This window comes from Cyrtonyx montezumae, unplaced genomic scaffold (assembly GCF_038088225.1).
Source record: "Cyrtonyx montezumae isolate F1298 unplaced genomic scaffold, pur_monq_1.0 scaffold_8, whole genome shotgun sequence".
NCBI lineage: Eukaryota > Metazoa > Chordata > Aves > Galliformes > Odontophoridae > Cyrtonyx > Cyrtonyx montezumae.
In genome coordinates, this window is record NW_027072089.1 from 102,032,726 (window position 1) to 102,053,074 (window position 20,349).

General features: G+C 39.9%; 1 protein-coding gene across 2 annotated transcripts in view; it reads right to left on the minus strand.

Moving 5' to 3' along the window:
* The window catches only part of TMEM108 (transmembrane protein 108), a 150,877-nt gene that overhangs the window by 102,748 nt on the left and 27,780 nt on the right, over positions 1 to 20,349 (minus strand). The gene's annotated exons all lie outside the window — the stretch shown is intronic.

The window sequence follows — 20,349 nt, forward strand, 5'->3', positions numbered from 1 at the left end:
TACCTCCAATTTCTTCAGTACGACAGTATTCTGAATGCCAGCCCACTCTGGTGGGATGGTGCTTGCAGGGAGAGGGACATGGCTAAAACCCAGTGGTGTAGGGTGCATGCAGCCTCAGGTGTGCTGCAACCTGTGGCAGCTGTGAATCAGTGTACAAGTGAGTCACTTGTAAATTATCAGCTAGCTGCTAAAATCTCTTCTTCTGACAACCTTCAATTACAAAGATTTGCTCTATTCACACCCAAATTAAGTATAAAAATCTGGCTTTCAACTGCTAATTAGCTACGGAGGATATAGTCACATTACTATTACGGCAGATTATACTTTGTTAATTGTTATTTACCCCCACTGTCTTGAAACTATCATTTGATACCTAACTTATTTTTTTTTAATAATTCAAAAAAAAAAGAGTTAAGGCTCAGATGTCTCTTTGGAAAAAAAGATACTGTAAAAGGAAAATATCAGGTCCTTAGTGGAGTTTGACATGTATCTACTGAAGTCAGTGGAGCCATGCTGATTTTTATAGACACTAGAAGTGTGCTTTAGTATTTTGTACAGACAACACAAATAGACCCAAGTGTTTGTAGGAGATACTACCAATGATAGAAAGATAGAAAATAGGAAGAAAAAAGAAGGGAAAAAAAAACCCTAAGAAATGTAACCTTTTGATGACCTCAACTGAGCCTTTAAGCAATTAGTTAGCAAAGCAGCAAGGGTAAAAGAGCTGTTTATGTACTTTACTATGACACACAAAGTTATTAACATAAGTAGCATCAATGTCTCCTAAATGCTACTTTTCTATTCTGACCAGGTTTCTTATTTGTTTTGTGTATTTAGCTAAGCTCTTGCTCAGAATTCCCCTCCTTGTAAGTCAAAGTCAAAGCTCAGTAAACAAGACCATTTGCTGTCTTAATCTGTGCTATTTTTTTTTTTACACTAGTGCTAATTATAGAAATATACATGCATTTGAAGGAAATATAAAGAACGGCACTGCATCCATTTCTATCACTTCTAGCATAGGATTTCTGTGTATTTTAATTCATTTGTTTCAACTGAATTATAGTTTCATGAGAAGTTCATCAAGCACTTCTACAACTAAGTCAAGCAGTGAGAAACTTTTACAGCTGTATGATGGTTTTGCAATGAAAGAAACGGTGCTTTGCTTAAAATGATCCTTTTTAATATTATCAGATTGTAGTATACACTAACATCTGATCTCAGAAGACTTATCAAGTTGGTAGGTACATTTAATGCTGGAAAGCCACTGAGAGAAGAGAATTACCTTAAGGTTTTATTTTCTTCTGCATGTCACCAAACTGCAGTTCCAATTCATTTTCCAAAGTTTACGTGTATATTCAGAGGAGCCTGAGGTTAAATTCTGTCCCTTTTGAAGTCTCCAGTGTAATTGTTCCTGAGTTCAGGAGAGTCAGATTTTGGCTTTACATCATTCTGGAGTATAAAATACTATTTCTGTTTCTATTGAATTCAATACCAAATCATCTTATGGTAGGCTGGGGCTTCAAATACGAACCAGACTATTAAATGTACATCATAACAAGGAATACAAGATTATGCCTCTTTCTACCATGTTATGAGTTATAGCAATTGAGGTCATGAAAAACTGACCTGCCTCAAATACTGCATTTGGACAGGGTTCCAATGAAGAAACAATTATTGCAACCAGTCTCTTTCTTCCACTCCTCAAGTTAATAACTGCAAGTCAACCTCTGCTTTCTGCTTAGATGATGGCTACTAAAATTCTAAATACATTTATGGAAAGTGGAAAGCTACTATCTATTAATTTGAGAAAACAGTTTAAGTGCTTAACAGGTTGCATTTAACCTGCAATACAACAATCATGAAGCTGTCTAACGGAAACATAATCAGGATTCTGTTATATTGCTCCAGGCTGTTCCTATATCTTCTGCCCCAAAAGCTCAGTCTTCTCACACAAAGTTTTGATGTGTATGTTCACTGCTAACTAGTTCCAAGTATTAAAGCACTACTAACTATGCAATGTATTTCCCCTTGCCTAATTCTGCACTCTGCATGGCTCTTCAAAAAATAAAAATAAAAAAAAAAATCGAACATTATCTGTCTGACGAATGGCATAAGGGTTATTTGGAACATTTAAAATGGCTATTTCTATCAATTCAGTACTATTTTCAGTTATGACATTATAAAACTGGAAATACTGATGTTGTGCAGTTGCACAGAGATAGTTTTCTGGTACAGCATGAGAGGAAAAAATCCCACCCAACTTCCATACCCTGCATACAACATGCTTTTTGTTGATCACTTGTCAAATGTATAACTAAAAGAACTCATTCTGTTTCATTTCAATTGTAGCTGTAATAAACACAGCTACTCAGAAAGTATTCATGACCCATACTGTCTTCTGTACCTTTTTTTTTTTTTTTTTTAAACACAGCAGAAGGTAACAACTTCAATTCAATGTCCCATGATTTGAACAAGCAGTTGGATACATTGGGTGTATCTTCTGGCTAAATCTCATTCCAAAGGAATGCAGCTGATGAAATGCTGTGAACCAAACTCTTAGAATCACAGAATTGCAGAGGTTGGAAGGGACCTCAAGAGATCATAGAGTCCAACCCCCTGCTAAAGCAGGTTCCCTACAATAGGTCACAAAGGTATGCATCCAGATGAGTGTTGAGTATCACCATAGAAAAAGATTCCAAAACCTCTATGAGCAGCCTGTTCCACTCCCCTGTCACTCTTACCATTAAGTTCTTCCACACATTCACATGGAATGTCCTATGTTCAAGTTTTAGGCCGTTGCTCCTTGTCCTATTGCTACACACCACCAAGAAGAGCCTGGCTTCATTCATTTGAGTCCCACCTCCCTTCAGATATTTATAAACATTAATCAGATTCCCCTCCTCCCCCCCAGGCTTCTTTCCGCCAGGCTGAACAGACACTTGTTACTTGGTCTTTCCTCGTGCAGGAGATAGATCAGGCCCTTTATAATCTGCATGGTCCTCTGCTCAACTCTTTCTAGGAAATTCCTGCCTTTTTTGAACTGTGGAGCCCAGAACTGGACACAGTAGTCTAAATGTGGCCTCAGCAGGGCAGAGTAGAGGGGGGAGGAACACTTCCCTCAACCTGCTGGCTACACTCTTTTTAACGCACCCTAGGGTGCCACTGGCTTTCTTGGACACCAGGGCACACTGCTGACTCATGGCCAAAATGCTGTCCACCAGGACACTGAGGTCCTTCTCTACACAGCTTCTCTCCAGCAGGTTGTGCAGTCCAGTGGAGGAGCTCAAAAGCGCATTCATAACCCAAACTCAAATGCTGATTCAGGCCTATTTCTTCTGGACGCTCTTTCTTATCAAGAGGACTAAACTGAGAAAGAAAAGGGATTATAGTGGGGCAGAGACATACAGAATTTTCACCTTCTGCATCAACAGCATGGTGGCTCCAGATCTGTGCAAGGACTGGTGCTTCCAAGTATAGAAGTAAAATAGGATTTTCCCCTAGATTTGCTCCTTATGCAACTCTGTAACAATGAAAAAGGAAGGTAATTGTGCCAGCTACTGAGCAGGAAGGTGTGGAGCACACGAAGCCTCAGATGTGTGCTACTGGTTGAAGCACAGCCACAACTGTCTCTCCTCTATTGGTCAGTAGTGGCCAAGGGATATTCATCATACTCACAATGGACACCACTACTCAACTTTCTGTCAAGCACAAAGGATACAAAGCAAAAAACATGAGAACAAACAACTGAAAGAGCTACTTGAACAATCTTTGGATTTCTTATGCTGACACAATGTACCTTGCCTGTAGCTCCTGCTTTCCTTGCTAAGCCATGAACATGAGAACAGGATGACTGGGCCTCAGGATAGATACGCAATTAAATACAAGCTCTCAAAACCATTTTTGTAAAGGAAGCTACGAGGAACAGTTAATAGCACAGCAGAGCCAGGGAGATGATGCAAATAATACAGCTACTTAACTGCTGATCATAACTAGCTGTGGCATGAAGCTGCTGCTAAAAGGCTCATATTTCCTGAGCCAGCCACTCTGTGCCACAGTTGCCCTTGACCTCCTCTTGCCAGTTTACTGGCTTCCCGAGTGTCAGCTTCAAAGCTCTCAGAAAGAAAAAAATCCTTGCTAAAGAAGGTATATTTTCCCTTTTGAAAATGCTCTTCTTCCACTAAGGGACACTTCAGTTGCACGAAAATCACACTGACATGACACCAGTGCTTCCTGAGCAGGGGTGCTGCAGAGGATCCCCTCACAAGACCTTGCTTGCTGATGGTATACTGCAAAAAAGGAAGTACATCTCTCACATGGAAAAAACTGCTCCATATCACTGTGTCATCTATGAATTTCTGCATAGCAGCTTGTAAATCTCTGTGCTGGTGGGACATTGTTTTTCAGAGTAACCCCACTGAGGCAGGACTTGTTTTGCAGCTTTTCCTGATGGCACCAATATTTCAGTCTTTCAGCTACAATGGAAATGCCTGCAGCCACTCAGTTCTTGCTCTCCCAGACACGTCCTTCCTTTTTTTGGAGACCTCTCAGGGCCAGGCCACCTCACATCAGCCAAAGGAAGACACAGTAAACAAACTCATCTTCCCACTGAAGCTTTCTCACATTGATTACCAAAGCCATCCAACATAGCTTCATTTGATTACTGATGCTGTAGGCAGTTCACCAGAATCCCATAACAGGTGCCCCTGCTTTGCTGAAATTGCAGGGACCTCATTCAACCTTACTCATACTGGTAGGTATGGTAAAGAATCCCAACACTGAGCTCCACACCACCAGAACCATGATCCTGCCATGCTCCGTTCCCCACCCTACCCAAAAATGAAGTCGTATATACCTGCAGATTTATTCTGATGCCTACGTGTAGAGCAAGGATGAAAAAAACACAATAAACTGTGCCACTGAAAAGAGGATTGGCAGAGCAGTTCAACATTCCTGCACCCTTCCTCCTGCCTTGCATCGATTTGTGTCACAAATTAAATACTGTGCACAAAAAAAAAACCCACAAGACTGTGATTTTAATCTTTCAGCATTGATTAGAAGAGCATAAAGCAGGAAAAAAAAAGAACATTTTTAATACCACTGCAGCTGATTACAATACAAAACAGGCTCTTTAGGGACATCTCCATTGCTTCATTGCCACTCTTAATACTGGGGAGTGTTTTTTTTTCTTTGATACATACTCATCTCTCAGAAAAAACACAGTAATTTGCAAATTACTTGGCCTTGTTCTATGACTCTCTGGTTAAGCTGCAATTAGCTCCCCTCTTCTCAGATACACGAGCACAACTTCTAACAAGGGAGAAAACATCAGGTTTTCTGAGCCAGTAAAGCTACTCACATTGTTCTGATGGCTTTAAGCACATTTTCACGTCCCCTGTTTTACCATCCATCTTCCAGGACTTTCTAGGAGCACAGGAAATTTCCCCACTGTGTTCTGCAAGTGGGATGGTTTGCTAGAGCCAGTTGATGGCTTCATACCCTGAGTATGATTGCCATCCAAGGCAGCAATACCACTTGATACTTCCTGGTCACCTCTGAATTGCAAGAAATCACATGAACAAACAGATCTTTCAGAATCAATAATGGCAATCCAGCTCTTCAGGCATCAGAAAAATCAAATTACCCACATCTTACAACTCCATGGAGCTGAAACAGAACAGCTATTCTTCACTGGTACTGCCCACGATACCCAAGTATTATGTCAGGAAATGTTTACCTCATTCATTCCCCTGGCAGACCATCTGACACCGCCAAATACAGCTTTCCATGCCAATTACCAACATATGTATATGAGCTAGCAGAATAAATTTAATCTCCAGCTACTATTCCAGCACATTTTACTGCACAAAAAACCATCTACAGACAGACCAAAAAATGTAAAAACTTAAGTCTTCTACTTAAAGGAATAATTTTAGTGTTCTCCCAGTGTAGCAAGTTGAGCCCTCCCAACTACAGCTGAGTGGAGTTGGGGGAGCTCCCTGAAAGCCAAAACACTCAAGTGAAAGATCATTATTCCAAATGTTCACAGTGAAACACAATACTACCCCATTCATACAGGCTTACTTAACTAAATACTTTCAAAAGACAGCTCATTCTCATATTCCAATGATGCTTGCTGCATTCAGCTTTTTACTCCTTTTGCAACAAGACCCCCCAAAAAAGGAAAAATGTCTATTCTCTACCACTTCTTTATGAGTATCTCATGTCATCTGCAAGCTTGACAGTCTGATGGCAAGCAAGATTAGCAAGAATGTTAATCACTCACAACTGCTGATGGCAACCAGCCTTACAAATTTGACGGGAAAAGTAAAAAAGGAGACAAGAGATTCAATTATGTCATTTAAAGGTCCTAGCTAGACAGGGTAACATCTATTAAAAATTATCTTACTGATGCATGAACACAGAAAAAAAGAACTGGCTGTCAGTTTGTTTCAGTGCTACGTGGCTAGGAGACCAGACTCATGGGGATTATTCCAGCTTGATGAAAATATTCCTTTTCTTAAAACACACGTACTTAATTTCAATAAAATGCATAAGTAGCTAAGACAGAAAGTCTTTACCAGGTCTGTTCATCAGGTGATCTGTGATCCTCTAGGTTACTTTTAGAATGGCTGTGGCTTCAGCCCCAAGCTGTAACACTGTCTCAGGATGCTCCATCTTGTAATTAAAGGCTTAATCTCCTCCTAGTCATCTGGGTAGTTGTAATGAAATACGCCAGTTACTCCCTGCTCTCGTTTTGGAAAAATGCCCAGCAGATCACAACAGCAACAAAATTAAATTATCTATTCTGTACGTCCACTTCACAGCATAATCATACTGCCCTTTACCAGACCTGCCTTAAAGGAAGAGATATTAAAAAAGCTTTCAGTATTTTTCAGCACGTTGCAACACTTCGGTACCCCATAGGAAAATAAATCAACAAAATCTTGCTCCTGTGCTACATACTTGCAAAAATACTGTTGGTTCTTTTTCCTCTCCCTTCCTTTTCCTCCTTGCAGCTCAACATACTGCAGGTGCCATTGATAAGGCTGAGTCACATTTCGGTAGAAACAACACTGAAGCAAAATAAATGGAACAGGTCAAAACTGACAGTGAGCAAGGACAGCGTAAACAGCAGCTGTCCATTGGCTTCTGAAAACTGTTCAGCAGCTCAGCTGAACTTGGAGAACTCCTACGTTACATGCAAACACACAGTTTCACTGGTCTAGACTGAAAAATTTCAGTCACATTGTGCTGAGGTAGGTAAATAAACAAAACAGCAATTGTGCAAATTTGGTCCTTTAAAAATTACCTAAAGCTATGTCTCTGTAAATTTCTATTTCCATAACACTCTTGTCAGGCCTTCCTTCTGCAATCCTGATGATGGCACATGGCCACAGATCCCTAAAGTTGCAGTACCTTAATATCCCAAGGTTAGGATTGCTAAAACAAAGCATCCAGAATGTGTTTCTGAATTGGAAATTCCCTTCCTTTTACACATGCCAGACTACACGTGCTTTGGTAGCACTGAAGATCTCAACAGAAGCTGGAGAAGAAAATCCAGACGTTCCCAGAGTAAGGAATATATAGATCAGGCCACAGTTTGGAAAGAATATTGAAAACTGCATATATACAACCTAATCATAATAGGCTTTCTTATAACAACTTCAACAGGAGAATAAGTGAGCTGTACTGTCTGGTCTTAAGAAAAGTTGAAAGGCAATCTGTTGAATGCTACCCAATAAATATGCTAAAATAAAATGGGATGGCTAAGCATAAATGCAATAAAATCTAAGTACTAGCAGTGCACTTGAGTCTATTTATGGAGCAAGTAATGATTTGACAACCACTTCATTCTTATAATCTTTGATGAAGACTAAATTATATTCTCAATTAACTTGAGAAACGTATGAAATCTGTTTCAGTTGTTTTGGATTTTTTTTTTTTGGGGGGGGGGGAGAACCAGAAGCCAGGCTTATCCAGGGAACTGTTGTGTTACCACATCCATCTGTGCAATGAAAATGGGCTCACACAAAGCCTTTGCTTCCAGTGCTTCAGGGTATGGGGGACATATGGCATTTGTGCTCTATTACAGAATTGCTGCCATGTCACAGCCCATCCTTGATGTCACAAGGTACCAAAACTGAAGGGATGAGAATCAAATATAAAAGCTGCATCTGTGTATCTGTGCATCTGTGTACAGAAAAGAGCTTCCATTCACATACACCATCCCAAGAATTTCAGTACAGGTCAAATAAGGTTGTTGTTCCAGAGTTTCATCTCCTAACGAATGACTGCTCACAAACAACATGCTAAAACTCTTGGGTTTACACAAAACCATTACAAGGCACCTTTAGATAGCACAGCACCTGTAGAGCTGAATCCCACAACCTGCTTTTAATCAGCAAACCCTGAGTCCCATCTTTGTTTAGATCATGGAGATGCTTCTAGACAATGAGCATGTCCAACTCTGATGACTCATTTCTTATAAAAGTCACAAAGATGTGAATACTCTTGGGAGCATCAAGGAGACAACAGCCAATGAGCAGATGACTTGCAAGATATGGAGTCCAAATGAACAATGAAAGAACAGGAATTGCCTTTCCTTTTGTTGGTTTCATTCCTGCACAACCTCCAACAAAACAATTTTTGATTATGTTATTAAAAAAAACCAAACAGGTTCTCAGAGAAAACAGACTCAGAACATCTCAAGGCAGCTATTCTGGCTCTACAACCAAGGCCAAATTAGCTTACTTCAAAATGGTTGCTTCTACAACTAATAGAAGTGATGGTGGGACTGATGCAACAAACAGCAGTTCTGGAAAGTCTCCCAAGCAATTCATGTTTAATTTAAGAACTTGGACAGCAAGTTTGACATTTGATTAAATCTGAATTTCCAAATTAAACAATATAAAGAGCATTAAATTAATAACACCACTATATCTTGCCGGTGACATAACAACTCCCAGTGCCTCTCTGGGTGTTGTTAGGCACCAGCAGTTGAACAGAAGCACTGATAACGCTCAGAGTCAAGTCTCCCCAGACTGATCAAATGCAGGTGCTTTCTGCATCGTTTTCAGATTCTGCACAAATGTAGCGTGCAACACAGCTGAGACTCATTTCAATTCTGTTCTGCAGCTCAAGCACTTTCTAAATTAGCTCACTGATCACTCCAGAAGCAAAGGTGTTCACCTTCAGTTTTGCTTCCTGATGTTCTACTCCAGCCAAATTTAGTATTTATCACAAGTAATGATTTGAGAGCGTACACAAGTGCTCACCCATTCCCTACAAGAGTAATGCCTAGCAGCAGATGTCCAGCATCTCAGATGATGGGGTGCTCAAGCCAGAGTGGGGGAAGCCAATAGACAGGTGGTTCTCCTCCTTTGTGCTGCCAAGTCTGCCCCATTAACGCAATGGGGCTGAAGGCCATCAGTGCAACAGTCAGAACTCAATCTCTAAATACCACTCACCAGATGGTTACTACTTATCCTTCTGATGGTGTCTGGGCATGTTCCCTCCAAAAAGGCAATGAACCTCTTCTGATGTGGTGGGGAAAAAAAAAGGCCAACTCTGTTCCTTCCTCAATCTACAGGCACACAATCCATCTATAAAAAAAATTCACAGAATGCCAGAAAGAATTGCTTGGCAAATCATTTTCCTGTGATGGGACAGGAAAAACTCTACCAGAAGCAAGGCTGACATTTTGCTTTTGTTATCAGGCAAAAGAAAACCAGCGTTGCTGTCTTCATCTGTCCCTTCCAGTTGCCAAAATACATCTGACCAAATTGGTCACTACAGGGAGGGATTCAATGGAGAATGCAACCCAAGGACAGGTTAGGAACAAATAAGCTGTATCTTCAAAAAGACAAAGTGATTTTTACTAAAGGGAACTTACGGGTTTAACTGTGTTATTTTTTGTTGGTATTTTTTTGGTTTTTTTTTTAAACAAAACTCTGCTGGACTTCCTACTGGATTCCTTGTCTTTGTGTGGAAAAACACCTGGGCAAAGCCTTAACTTAAAAACCAGCACTTGGGTTTCTTTCCTGAGGGACTTTCCTGAAAACATTAATTCTGGATTTCAGGAATAGCAATGGCCAGCACAGGAATGCAGATAAGCAATCCAAGAGCATTAGCAGGTCACATACACACAACTTTTGTCACTGGGCACTCAAACTCTTGACTGCGTTCATTCCTACTTATCCAAACACGGATTGAGGGTTTCTGCACAGCCACAGACATCCACACTGTGTTTGCATCCTAGTAACAGGTAAAATATTGCCATAAGGTATTTTGTGTACCTGCAACAACAAAACTTAAGTGCTAGAAAGATATTCCAAGCATGAGGAGGTGCACTGGGTCACAACTCTTGTTTTTGGAAGCAACTGTTTTCTGGAAACAACTCTTGTTTTCAGCTGTTTTGCTAAAGTATCTTTAAACTATGAAGAGTGTAAAAAGAAAAGTTAGTCCTATGATCTTTGTTTACTTTTTGCACATTACCTACTCAGCTGTTTTTCACCTACAAGAACAGCACTATTTGTTCCCACTTTACCAGAAGCATGCTTAAACTTTACTTAAAAAACACAGAAAGTAGCTGTCTTTTGATCAGAGCAGTGTATCAAGACTCAAGAAATCCAGGCTCACCCCCAATTCTGATAGAGATTTTGTTTCTGACATCTGTCAAAATGCTTTATTTCTCCACACTTGTGAAAATAGCATTACTGTTCTGTTATCCCACATGAATAGTGATACATAGCAAAAAGGAATGGAGTATTGTCTTGCCTGTTTATCCTACAGTCTGCAGGACTGAGACTTTTTCCCCACTATGGATTTATGCACTGTCTGTGATACAACAGGGCTCTGAATACCTCAGAACCCTCAGATGCTATTGGAATACTAATATTAGTTTAGCAGTTACTGTGGAAAGGTGAACTGTGATGGGTCCAAAAAGCCCTGCCACCCTCTGACCAGTGAAACTCCTACTGTTATTAAGGCACAAGGATTTAACCATAAATAAGGCAGGCATCACTTTAACAGTCAAGCCTGTAATCCCTTCTCACTAACAAATATAGAGGCAGAGCCCAGTCCTACAAAACACTTTAAGACTAAAGAGGCCTAAAACCTTCCGTAAACAACTTCAGGTTTTCCATTATTCAAATCAGAGAACATCATATGAAGGCAACTGCAAAGAAGAGACTTTAATTTAACCAACATTAAGATTCAAATTGTTTTGACCATCTCCGTTTTCATTCCATTCTACAAAATAACATGGCCAATGCTTTAATTGGCTAATTACTTATTCCTGATGAGAAACTAGTGAGAATGCCATACCTCATGTATGAAGAGGTAGTTATGGTAAGGGATCAAGTGTCTAAGTCTGAATCAGAGCATATCAATCATTTGCAAAGCTGACAGTTTTAATGGGCTTGGAATGATGAATATATTGGAATTCTATTATTTTTCACAAGCTAATAGAAAGACCTATTAAAGTTACATAAATTATTTGTCCAGCATAAACATATTTTCCCTGGCTCCTGGTGGCCATGATCATTCTCTGAGGGCCCAGCATGTTAAGACAAGGTCATTGATGTCTGAATAAAAAGCCCTATGGATGACTGTAAACACAAATGGAGATTAGGTGAGGAAAGAAAAAGCACATTTCAGTTTTGATGGGACTTCTCTCAGTCCTACCCAACAAGAGGCAGTTACTCCACATGTATTCCTGTTGCCCCAAAGGCCTCACATAGACCCACTGAACAGTGCCAAGCTGCAGGATGCCCATATTTACCAGTACATGGCTGAGAAAAGCAGGTGACAGGAAAACGAACAGAAAGAACATAAGAGATGTGTGTCTGTGCACGAGCAGCATATACTTTACCATATTCTTCTGAGCAACATATTGATCCAGCGTGCCGATATTCTTTGTGGTGAAATGCTCCAGCACCTCCAAAATCTTTTTCTTATTTCTGTGACCATCCAAGCTACCTCCTTAACAGAGATAAGAATACTTGAATTTTATTTTATTTTTTTTTAATTGTACATTACCCTGGCTGAGCATTTCAGGCTCCATTAGGACTTCATTGCTCACACAGTTTCAGGGAAAATAGCACATCAGGCCCCCAGTGCAAAGCAAGGCCAGGCCTCCTTCTTCATGCCACATTAAGACTAGTGGACAGTGGCATCCCCACTGCACAGCATAAGATTTGTGGTTTTTCTTCTTTTTCTGTTGCCTTCCAGTGATGATGGGTTATCTCATACATGATGACTGAATGGGAATGCACTGCACTTTCTAAACTCAACTGGAAGGATCTGCAAGAGGAAGTAGTTTTGCTGTTTTATCACCAAATGTAAATATACCATGCACTGGAGATCCACAGCTAAGACTTAGATGATATTGCTGCTTGGCTCCATGCAGCAGGGCATGACATTTAGGACCTTGGGTAGAAGAGGAGATATTGTTGGAAATGACTACATATAGGAGATAATTTCCTTGGACTAAAAGAGGAAAAGTAGTGGATGAGCATAAGGGAGGCATTGAGCCCTCTAGATGCATTTACAAGCAATGTCAAGTGAAATGAGGCACTTCTGAGACAGAAACTCTGCACGTGCTAGCTGGGAACACAAATGACAAGCTGCCAGCACATGCTCTCATTCACCACAGGACAAGCCTAACAAAGAATACTTCCACAAACACGTTCAAGGCTCTTTGTCCTTGCTCCAATATCCATATTGGCTCTGCTGCACCGCCACCCAGGAAAAACCATTGAGTTACATGGATTCAAATGAATTTGGGCTACTGGCTTCTCCTTAAATGAAACAGCCTGAATTCAAGTCCACTGTATTCAGCAAGAGTTTGCTGGGTCGTGGAGCAAGCTCTTAATCACAAAACACATCCTGAGACTTAAAGGAATATATGCCAAGCATTCCCATCACAGGATTTCCACACTATCAAAATATTAAGGTGGAGTGGTGTTCAGGGAGGTGGCATTGGAAAACTGCATCTTGGTTGTGCTTTTAAACATTTGTGCTGCTGCTGTGCAGGGTATGAATCCTATTATGTTATACAGCATTTCTGCATATAAATGCAAGTAGAAAGAAATCACTGAGAGGAATCAATGAGCTAAAGGAAAGGGTTTTTTCCTTCTTAATCACAGTGCAACTGGATATTTTCGGAAAGTTATTCTTGCTTTTCTTTCTCACTATTTTCCTCAAGTGCCTGAAATTCCCTTTGATGAAAGATAGCTGCAACATGCTTCACTGACAAGTCTTGGAAAAACGCATCTGATAACTAAACCCTGGAAAGACACATCTATAACATCTTCTTTCAGTGCAAAAGGAATCCCTGCAGCAAAGTACGAGCTCTCAATCAGTAGCTACTTTGACACTTTAATGGCTACTTGCAGGGTAACTTAAGTCTGCACGCACACCAGAGAGGACTTCAGTATTGTCAGGTCTTGTTAACAAGGCAAGACTGGAACAGGTCAGTATGTGGAAAGCTAGATTTCACAGGGGATGATGCTGGGAATTCAATAGATGGCAGTCTTACCTCAGAGTCAGTACTGAGCTGACAGATCAGTGTGATACAGAGGGCAGACTGCTGCTGGAAATTGCTGTATATCTTACAGGAGGTGCAAAAGGAAGGCACTAGGCTGAGAAAGCCTTACAGCACTGTTCAGAAGATCAGGAGCAACTGTCCATTTTTCACTAAGAAGTGGCATTTTGCCAGCTTCAAAGGTACACACTTATGAAACCATAGCATGTTCTTAAGCTCAGTATCTCCCACTCTAGAGACTGCTCAGGTTAGGTTTTTTTGTTTGTTTGTTTTAAATTAGCTGTTAAGACCAGAATCTTATTGCGCCAGACACCATGTAATACACTGCATACAGCATCAGATGGGCACCTCATCTAGCAGAAGATGGAACTAGATGAGCTTTACAGTCCCTTCCAAACCATCCTGTGGTACTATGATTCTACGTCACAAGGCTGACAGAAGCATGGATTTCAAAAGCATGGATTTCTCCTTTCTAGTAGATGGAGAAGCTGTGACTTTGACCATGTAACCAGAGGGAGGACAGGCAGAATTTTACTTCCTTGTGAGATTAATCCTATTCTCCAGACTGAAAAAGTATGGACTCCTGAACAGGTGGGAAATGAAGTTTTGTCTTCTGCTGACACACCATGTACAGTTCAGCTAACAGAGCTGAACCAGTATCAGCCAGCAGCTGTTTGGACCAGGAGCAATACCATATACCAGTCTTTAATACAAGAAGAGTTATACTGAGGATCTTGTTTTTTCACCTATCACATCTTCATTGACCAAATATTGTGTTAAATGAAAGGTCCATGGCACCTGCTCTTGTGGGCAGTACACTAAAGTTGAGTCATCTAGTCCTGAACATGAGCTGCTGTCCCACCGAAGCTACTAAGATCAAGGAGTGGAGGTTTTTACCATTTAAAGTATTTTATGCAAAATAAAAAACAAATAAAAAAGAAAGCTCCCACATGAAGATATCATTGAGCCAAATAAACAAAATACAATGTTGAAGTCCCTCATGGGCAGTAATCATCACTAGGGCAACAAAGCCCAAGATGGCTGTCATATATACAGACTCATGGAATGCATTAAGGTCACTCACACTCCTGAACTGAACACAGAATGCACAAAATACTGGGCATATATGTGAAGTTGTATGCTTAATTAGATCTGTTTCCATGTTTCTCTGAACACAGAAAGGTAATATTCCACACTGCTCTTTATGAACAAATTATTGTGCCTCGTTTGCAGAAAACAAGATGACTTTTAGATAGTAAAACAGAAAAGGAAACCAAGCAACAAGCAATGATCAATAGAAACAACCTAAAAAGAGGTAAACAAATATATTTAAGAACAACCCTATCAAGAAAAGCAGATTACTGTGCCACTCCTTTGAAAAATTACATTATGCATTCCATCACAGGCTTGATTTAGTGTACAAAGCAATCAACTACTCTTTAGTACCTGCTAAAGAGAGAACTCTACCCACTGGAGAAAAGGTCTCAAGAAAGAATTTTGTAAAAGCTGCCTCCTGCTCTTTTGTTACCAAGTTATAATATCCTCAGTAAATCAACAGCACAAAACTCAGTCTGGAAAAAAAATCTGAATTATTAACAAAATATGAAAAATACTAGCTAACTGTTGTTCAACAAACAGTGTATGACTGGCATGAGGAAGCAGTCAAGATATACAAAAACAGTATTCTTCTTCACTGTGTTGCTACATGCCAATCGCATGCACATATTACTAGGTAAGGACACAGCAGGAATGACATTTAAAGTATGTCTTCAGTCAGCATTAGAAACTTTGAGTTCCAGCTTTGATGCTAGCAGTGATTCTCTGTTTCGTTTGACAAGTCACTTCACGGCTTTGCTGCAGTTTAAATGGTTGTACATGGAGATATTACTCGCCTATCTTAGGATTCTTAGCTACATAATCCAATTGTTGCCATAAAAAAAAAAAAGGAGTTTCAACTATTTGTATTGATTCATTTCTTACAAAGACAACATGTTTAACCATTAGAGGGAGAAAAGAGGCAGAAAGTAACACTTCTCAAATGTTCCTTTTCAGTATAATGCACTGATGCGACTACTACAGCATAGAGTGCATGAGAGGGCCACTGCTAATAATACCAACACTGTTCTGAGACTTGAAATATCTATAGCTAACCCAATATGCTTCCTATTCAGGATAAGAACAAAAAGTTCTCTACCCAGGTTTTCTCATAAAACTGAAAGCTTCTGTCATGTGCCGATCCAGATTTCCCACTTGTGAATGAGCTACTATTCACTCCCTCCTACTTTCAGCTAGGAATAAGGATTCAGTGATTCCTCTCATGTTTTCATATAAACCAACCTTGGTGACCTAGCTGCCTTCAGCAAGAAACTTGACTCTAAGAAGCTTTTTCCTCATCCATTTCATGTAATGAAGCAGAAATGAAAGCCCTGGAAATGTTTTGTTCCTCCATATTGCTTTCCACAATGAAGCTTTTCAGCAGCACTTCATTTGTCCTCTACTTATTTCTGCACAGTCACTTCATCATTGACAGCCCCGGAAGGGCAGGAACCCATGGCTACTAAAATGAAGGAATGAGAAGTCAACACCTGAATGCACAGACCCACGACTCAGGCTTAGGCCTCTCACAGACATGAGGGCTCCTGACCACCAAATACAAAACAGCACTGTCTTGTAGCAAACAATATAAATTTGCAGATATTTTATAACCATAAGCAGCAGCTCAAAATAACTGTTCATTCTAGAAATTAAAAAAACACCAGCAAATAGTTTTGGAAACAGCACTTAAATTAGTTGAATTTCCACTGGAAATCTAACTAATTTCTAATTTAACTAGAATGAATCTTTTGCGTTCCCATGTGCTGGCAGTTATCCCCACTGAGCTCACAGCTGGACAAGACCCCTTCTGACCACAGCTTACACGATTACATGTCTTTGCACTTAGCAGGTGAGTAAAATGCAGAAGGCACTTCTAGTGAAACTGCTGTTTCTAGAGCACTGCTCTCCCAGTAGGGATTCTTCAGTGAAACTGAATTGGAAGATTTTATAATGGTATGTTGGAATTCACTGCCAGCTAGCACCTTCCAAATGACCTTATCTTGTAAAAATAAAAAGTATGGTAAACAAAAAAAAAAATCAGTTCCCTCTCTCATCACAAACTCTAGCCAAAGGTAACTGAATGAAGAAATAGTTTAACTTGCAAAAAACCCTGTGTACATGAAGTAAGAGTCAGAAAGTATGGAGCCTATAGGACAAGCCTGCCCCAGTATTATAGTAACATACTTGTTTTCTTTAAAGGGACATTGAGAAAGTCTGGACTCACGAGTACCCTTCATCAAATATCAGAGTCCAATAAGAATAGAAAACAGTAAAAAAAGCTCTGTAACAACATACACATGCATAAAAACAAGCATCTCAAATGCATTGAAACAAAGGTAAAACAAGTTATTCAGCATTCTTGCATCTTCTAAAAGATATAGACTATTAATGTTTTCGAGTCCAGCCTTACAGAACCAAGCCTTCACTAGGGAAACAGTCTACAAGACTTATGTGATCACTTCAGTCTCCCAACAAAAACATACATTTATATCTAAACATGAATTTACACTTGAAATTTCCCCAGTTGCACAGATAGTTTGAGAAAGTTTAAGAAAGCATCAGCTTTGTGTCAGCTAGCCCCATCTCCTGAAACTTGGTCTTCGTTGTTAATTATCACACCCCATATGCACAAAAGCAACTAAAAATGACTGAAAAAGCTGCACTTGTAAATGGTTATCATTGAGTATGCAAATATTATTGTTGAAGATACGTACAATGCTAAGCATAAATCAAGCTAACAGCAGACAGAGACACTGATTTGTCTCTAGAGTAAAATCCACTTAAAGTCATCGCTAGAAGGTAACAGTTGTGCCAAGTAGTGTTTGATATCTAAATAATTGATTTAAGTCTTGTTAGTTGATGGCTGACCATAAAAGCACTCTGTCTGCTATAACAGTACAAAACAGAGCAGACATTCAAGAAAGGTCTCATGAGCAATCAGATTTTTACCCTGCAAGTCAAACCTGATGTCTGAATGCTTTTCATTTGAAGAAGTCAGAATAAAAGCATTTTGTTTTCCAGTTTATACTGGAAGCCACTTGTTGAAATAATCTACCTTGGGAGCTTTTGTCTTGTTTTAATTAGCTCCTGTTCATAAACACATTGTACCAGAGTCCAGGGGCTTTCATTTCTTCTCTTTTTTTTTTTTTTTTTTTTTTTTTTTTTTTTTTTTACTCCTCCTTAGGTATTTTCCAATGAGGTGAGACTCCCTTGAAAACAAATTTGAGCATCCTGACAGTAAACTTACTTGGCTGCCATCTCTGCTGTAGAACCATATTGAATAAAAACTTCAAAAATCATGTTTCTCCAAGCTGAGGACTCCTCTTCCAATACTCTACCTCCTAAGAACTAGGAGCACTGAATTATGGTGACAGCATTAAGAATTATGTTCCCATCTCTGCTCTTGGCTAGTAGCATTAAAGTAGATGCATTCTTTACATTTCAAATTTGATTTCAGACTGAATCACAGGACTGCAGGGGCACTTTGCTAAGTCAGCTCAAAGAAGGAAGGTAGCTTTTAGCACTCCTGGCAAGAAACATATAAAACTCTTTCTATATATAATTAGAATGTGTTTTTTTTTTTTTTTAAGCACAGTCTAGAAGGAACAAAATTTGATAGGCTTGAAAATAAGAATTGACTGAATATAAAAATGTAACCACGTAAATAGTTTTAATGAAGATAAAGTTAACAGCCTCAATCAGCAATGCCATATGACAAAGATTTCACAAGGACATCTAACAAATACCCTCAAGTTCATGCATTGGTTACAACAACGGAAACCCTTTTCACACTCCGTTTGGCTGTGCACGCTGAAGGCTGTGCTACCTGTTTGTAGGCACTGCAGTGTGGTGTTACTTTCTGAATTGGAATGTTTTGCCTTTGTGCAGACAAGACTGCATTTTCCAACAAACCATCTGTGTCTGTCAACTGGATACTCATGCTCCCAGGCTACATGACCTGTACAGACTGCCCATCTTTTGACAGAGGGCTGTAATAAATTCTCCATTTAAAGTTCTGTTTTACCTAAAAAGTGGCATTGGCTGCAATCGGGTTAGTCACTCCTGCTCATGGACCATCTCACTATATAGTCATACAAGAGGCTCTTACAGCTTGCTATATTCACAAGCTTTCTCCTAAATTTCCATCTTTGTAAGGTGCTTCATTAAAAATATGATATTTGGCTTAAAGGCAAACTTGCCTCCGACTGCCCAAAAAAATGTTACCCCATTATTTATTTAAGTAGAATTTCTGGGCTCCTCCATTCTTCACTGTTCACATCTCTCCCAGTGCAGATGAGTGCTCTGGATTACTTTGTTATCAGTGAAACCCCACAAATCAACAGTCATATGTGAGGCATTTTACACCATTTATTCTAATACACGGACTTTTCAGGCTACAACTGTTGTCCTTTGGACTTGATTCATAGCTGACCCTTTTTCTTGTAATCAGTGCAACTGAAGTTAATGTAATACTCTCAACAACTTACTTCATGAAGTCCATGCTTGCTGGTTCCATTCCTGCCTTCCCCCCCCAATAAAAAAAAAAAAAAAATTTCACTTTTATGTTGGCCACAAAGTTGAAATGAAGCTTTTTGGCAGTATCACTCATGTATGTTCACTGTACATTAATTAGAAAGTGACCAAGCTCTGTGCTGCCTTGGGGCAGCCTCACTTTGAGTACCATGTACAGAATTGGGTGCCACAGTACAAATAAGGCATAAAACTATTAGAGAGGGCCCAAAGAAGGGCTACATAGATGGGGAAGGGTGTGGAGGGCAAGGTGTACAAGGAGCAGCTGAGGTCCTTGGGTTTGCTCAGCACAGATGAGCTGAGGGGAGGCCTCATGGCAGCTGCAGCTCCTCACAGGGAGAGACAATGGGTCTGAGAGGGGCCATGCAGAGCCAGGATTGGACTCTGTGATCCTCCTGAGTCCTTTGCAACACAGGGTACACTGTGATTCTGTAACAAAAGTCAGGTTTATGGAGAAGTCTGCTTTTCTCAAGCACATAACAAGCCTTTTGTAACTGGCTGTGATTTAATACCATCACAGAGCATTTTCTGATATGGTTAACAGGCAGAAAGCATCTCAGCTTCCCATACATGCATACAAAGCATACTTACTTTCCACAGGTATCTCTTCCCTTCTCTTTCCTTTCTTTGATCCCAGAACACAACACCAAATTCTAAGCTTCGGAGCAAACTCACTTGGAGTGCATGGTTGTAAGTGAGCGCTGAACCAAAGCTGTCATAAGCATCATTGCACCGAGACTCATGGACTCCAGTAAATAATTGTAATGAGTTCGCTATCAATCAAACATGCCCCCCTTGTCAGAAATAAAGCCTGCTTTTTGACTTTTAAGAATAGCTATTAATGTCAATCATGATTCTAAGTCAATCACACCAGGAGGGCCGAGGCTGAACCTTGAAAATTATAAGCATGACATGACAGATGGTAATAGGATGCCTTTGTTATTCATGCAGCAGCAACAACAGCTACTCTGCTACTAGGGTATACAAGCAGAAACACAAGCAAGGCTTTAGGTCAACACTTCATACAGAGATGAAGACAAACACAGCAGTGAAGGGCTCTTTGTTGTACAGCATTTCAGAGAACTATCACACGCATATCATTAAAAAATAGTTTTAGCTATATGCTTTGTACGTATACTCCCAAAATAATCTTGGTATTTTCTACCCCATGCTAGAAG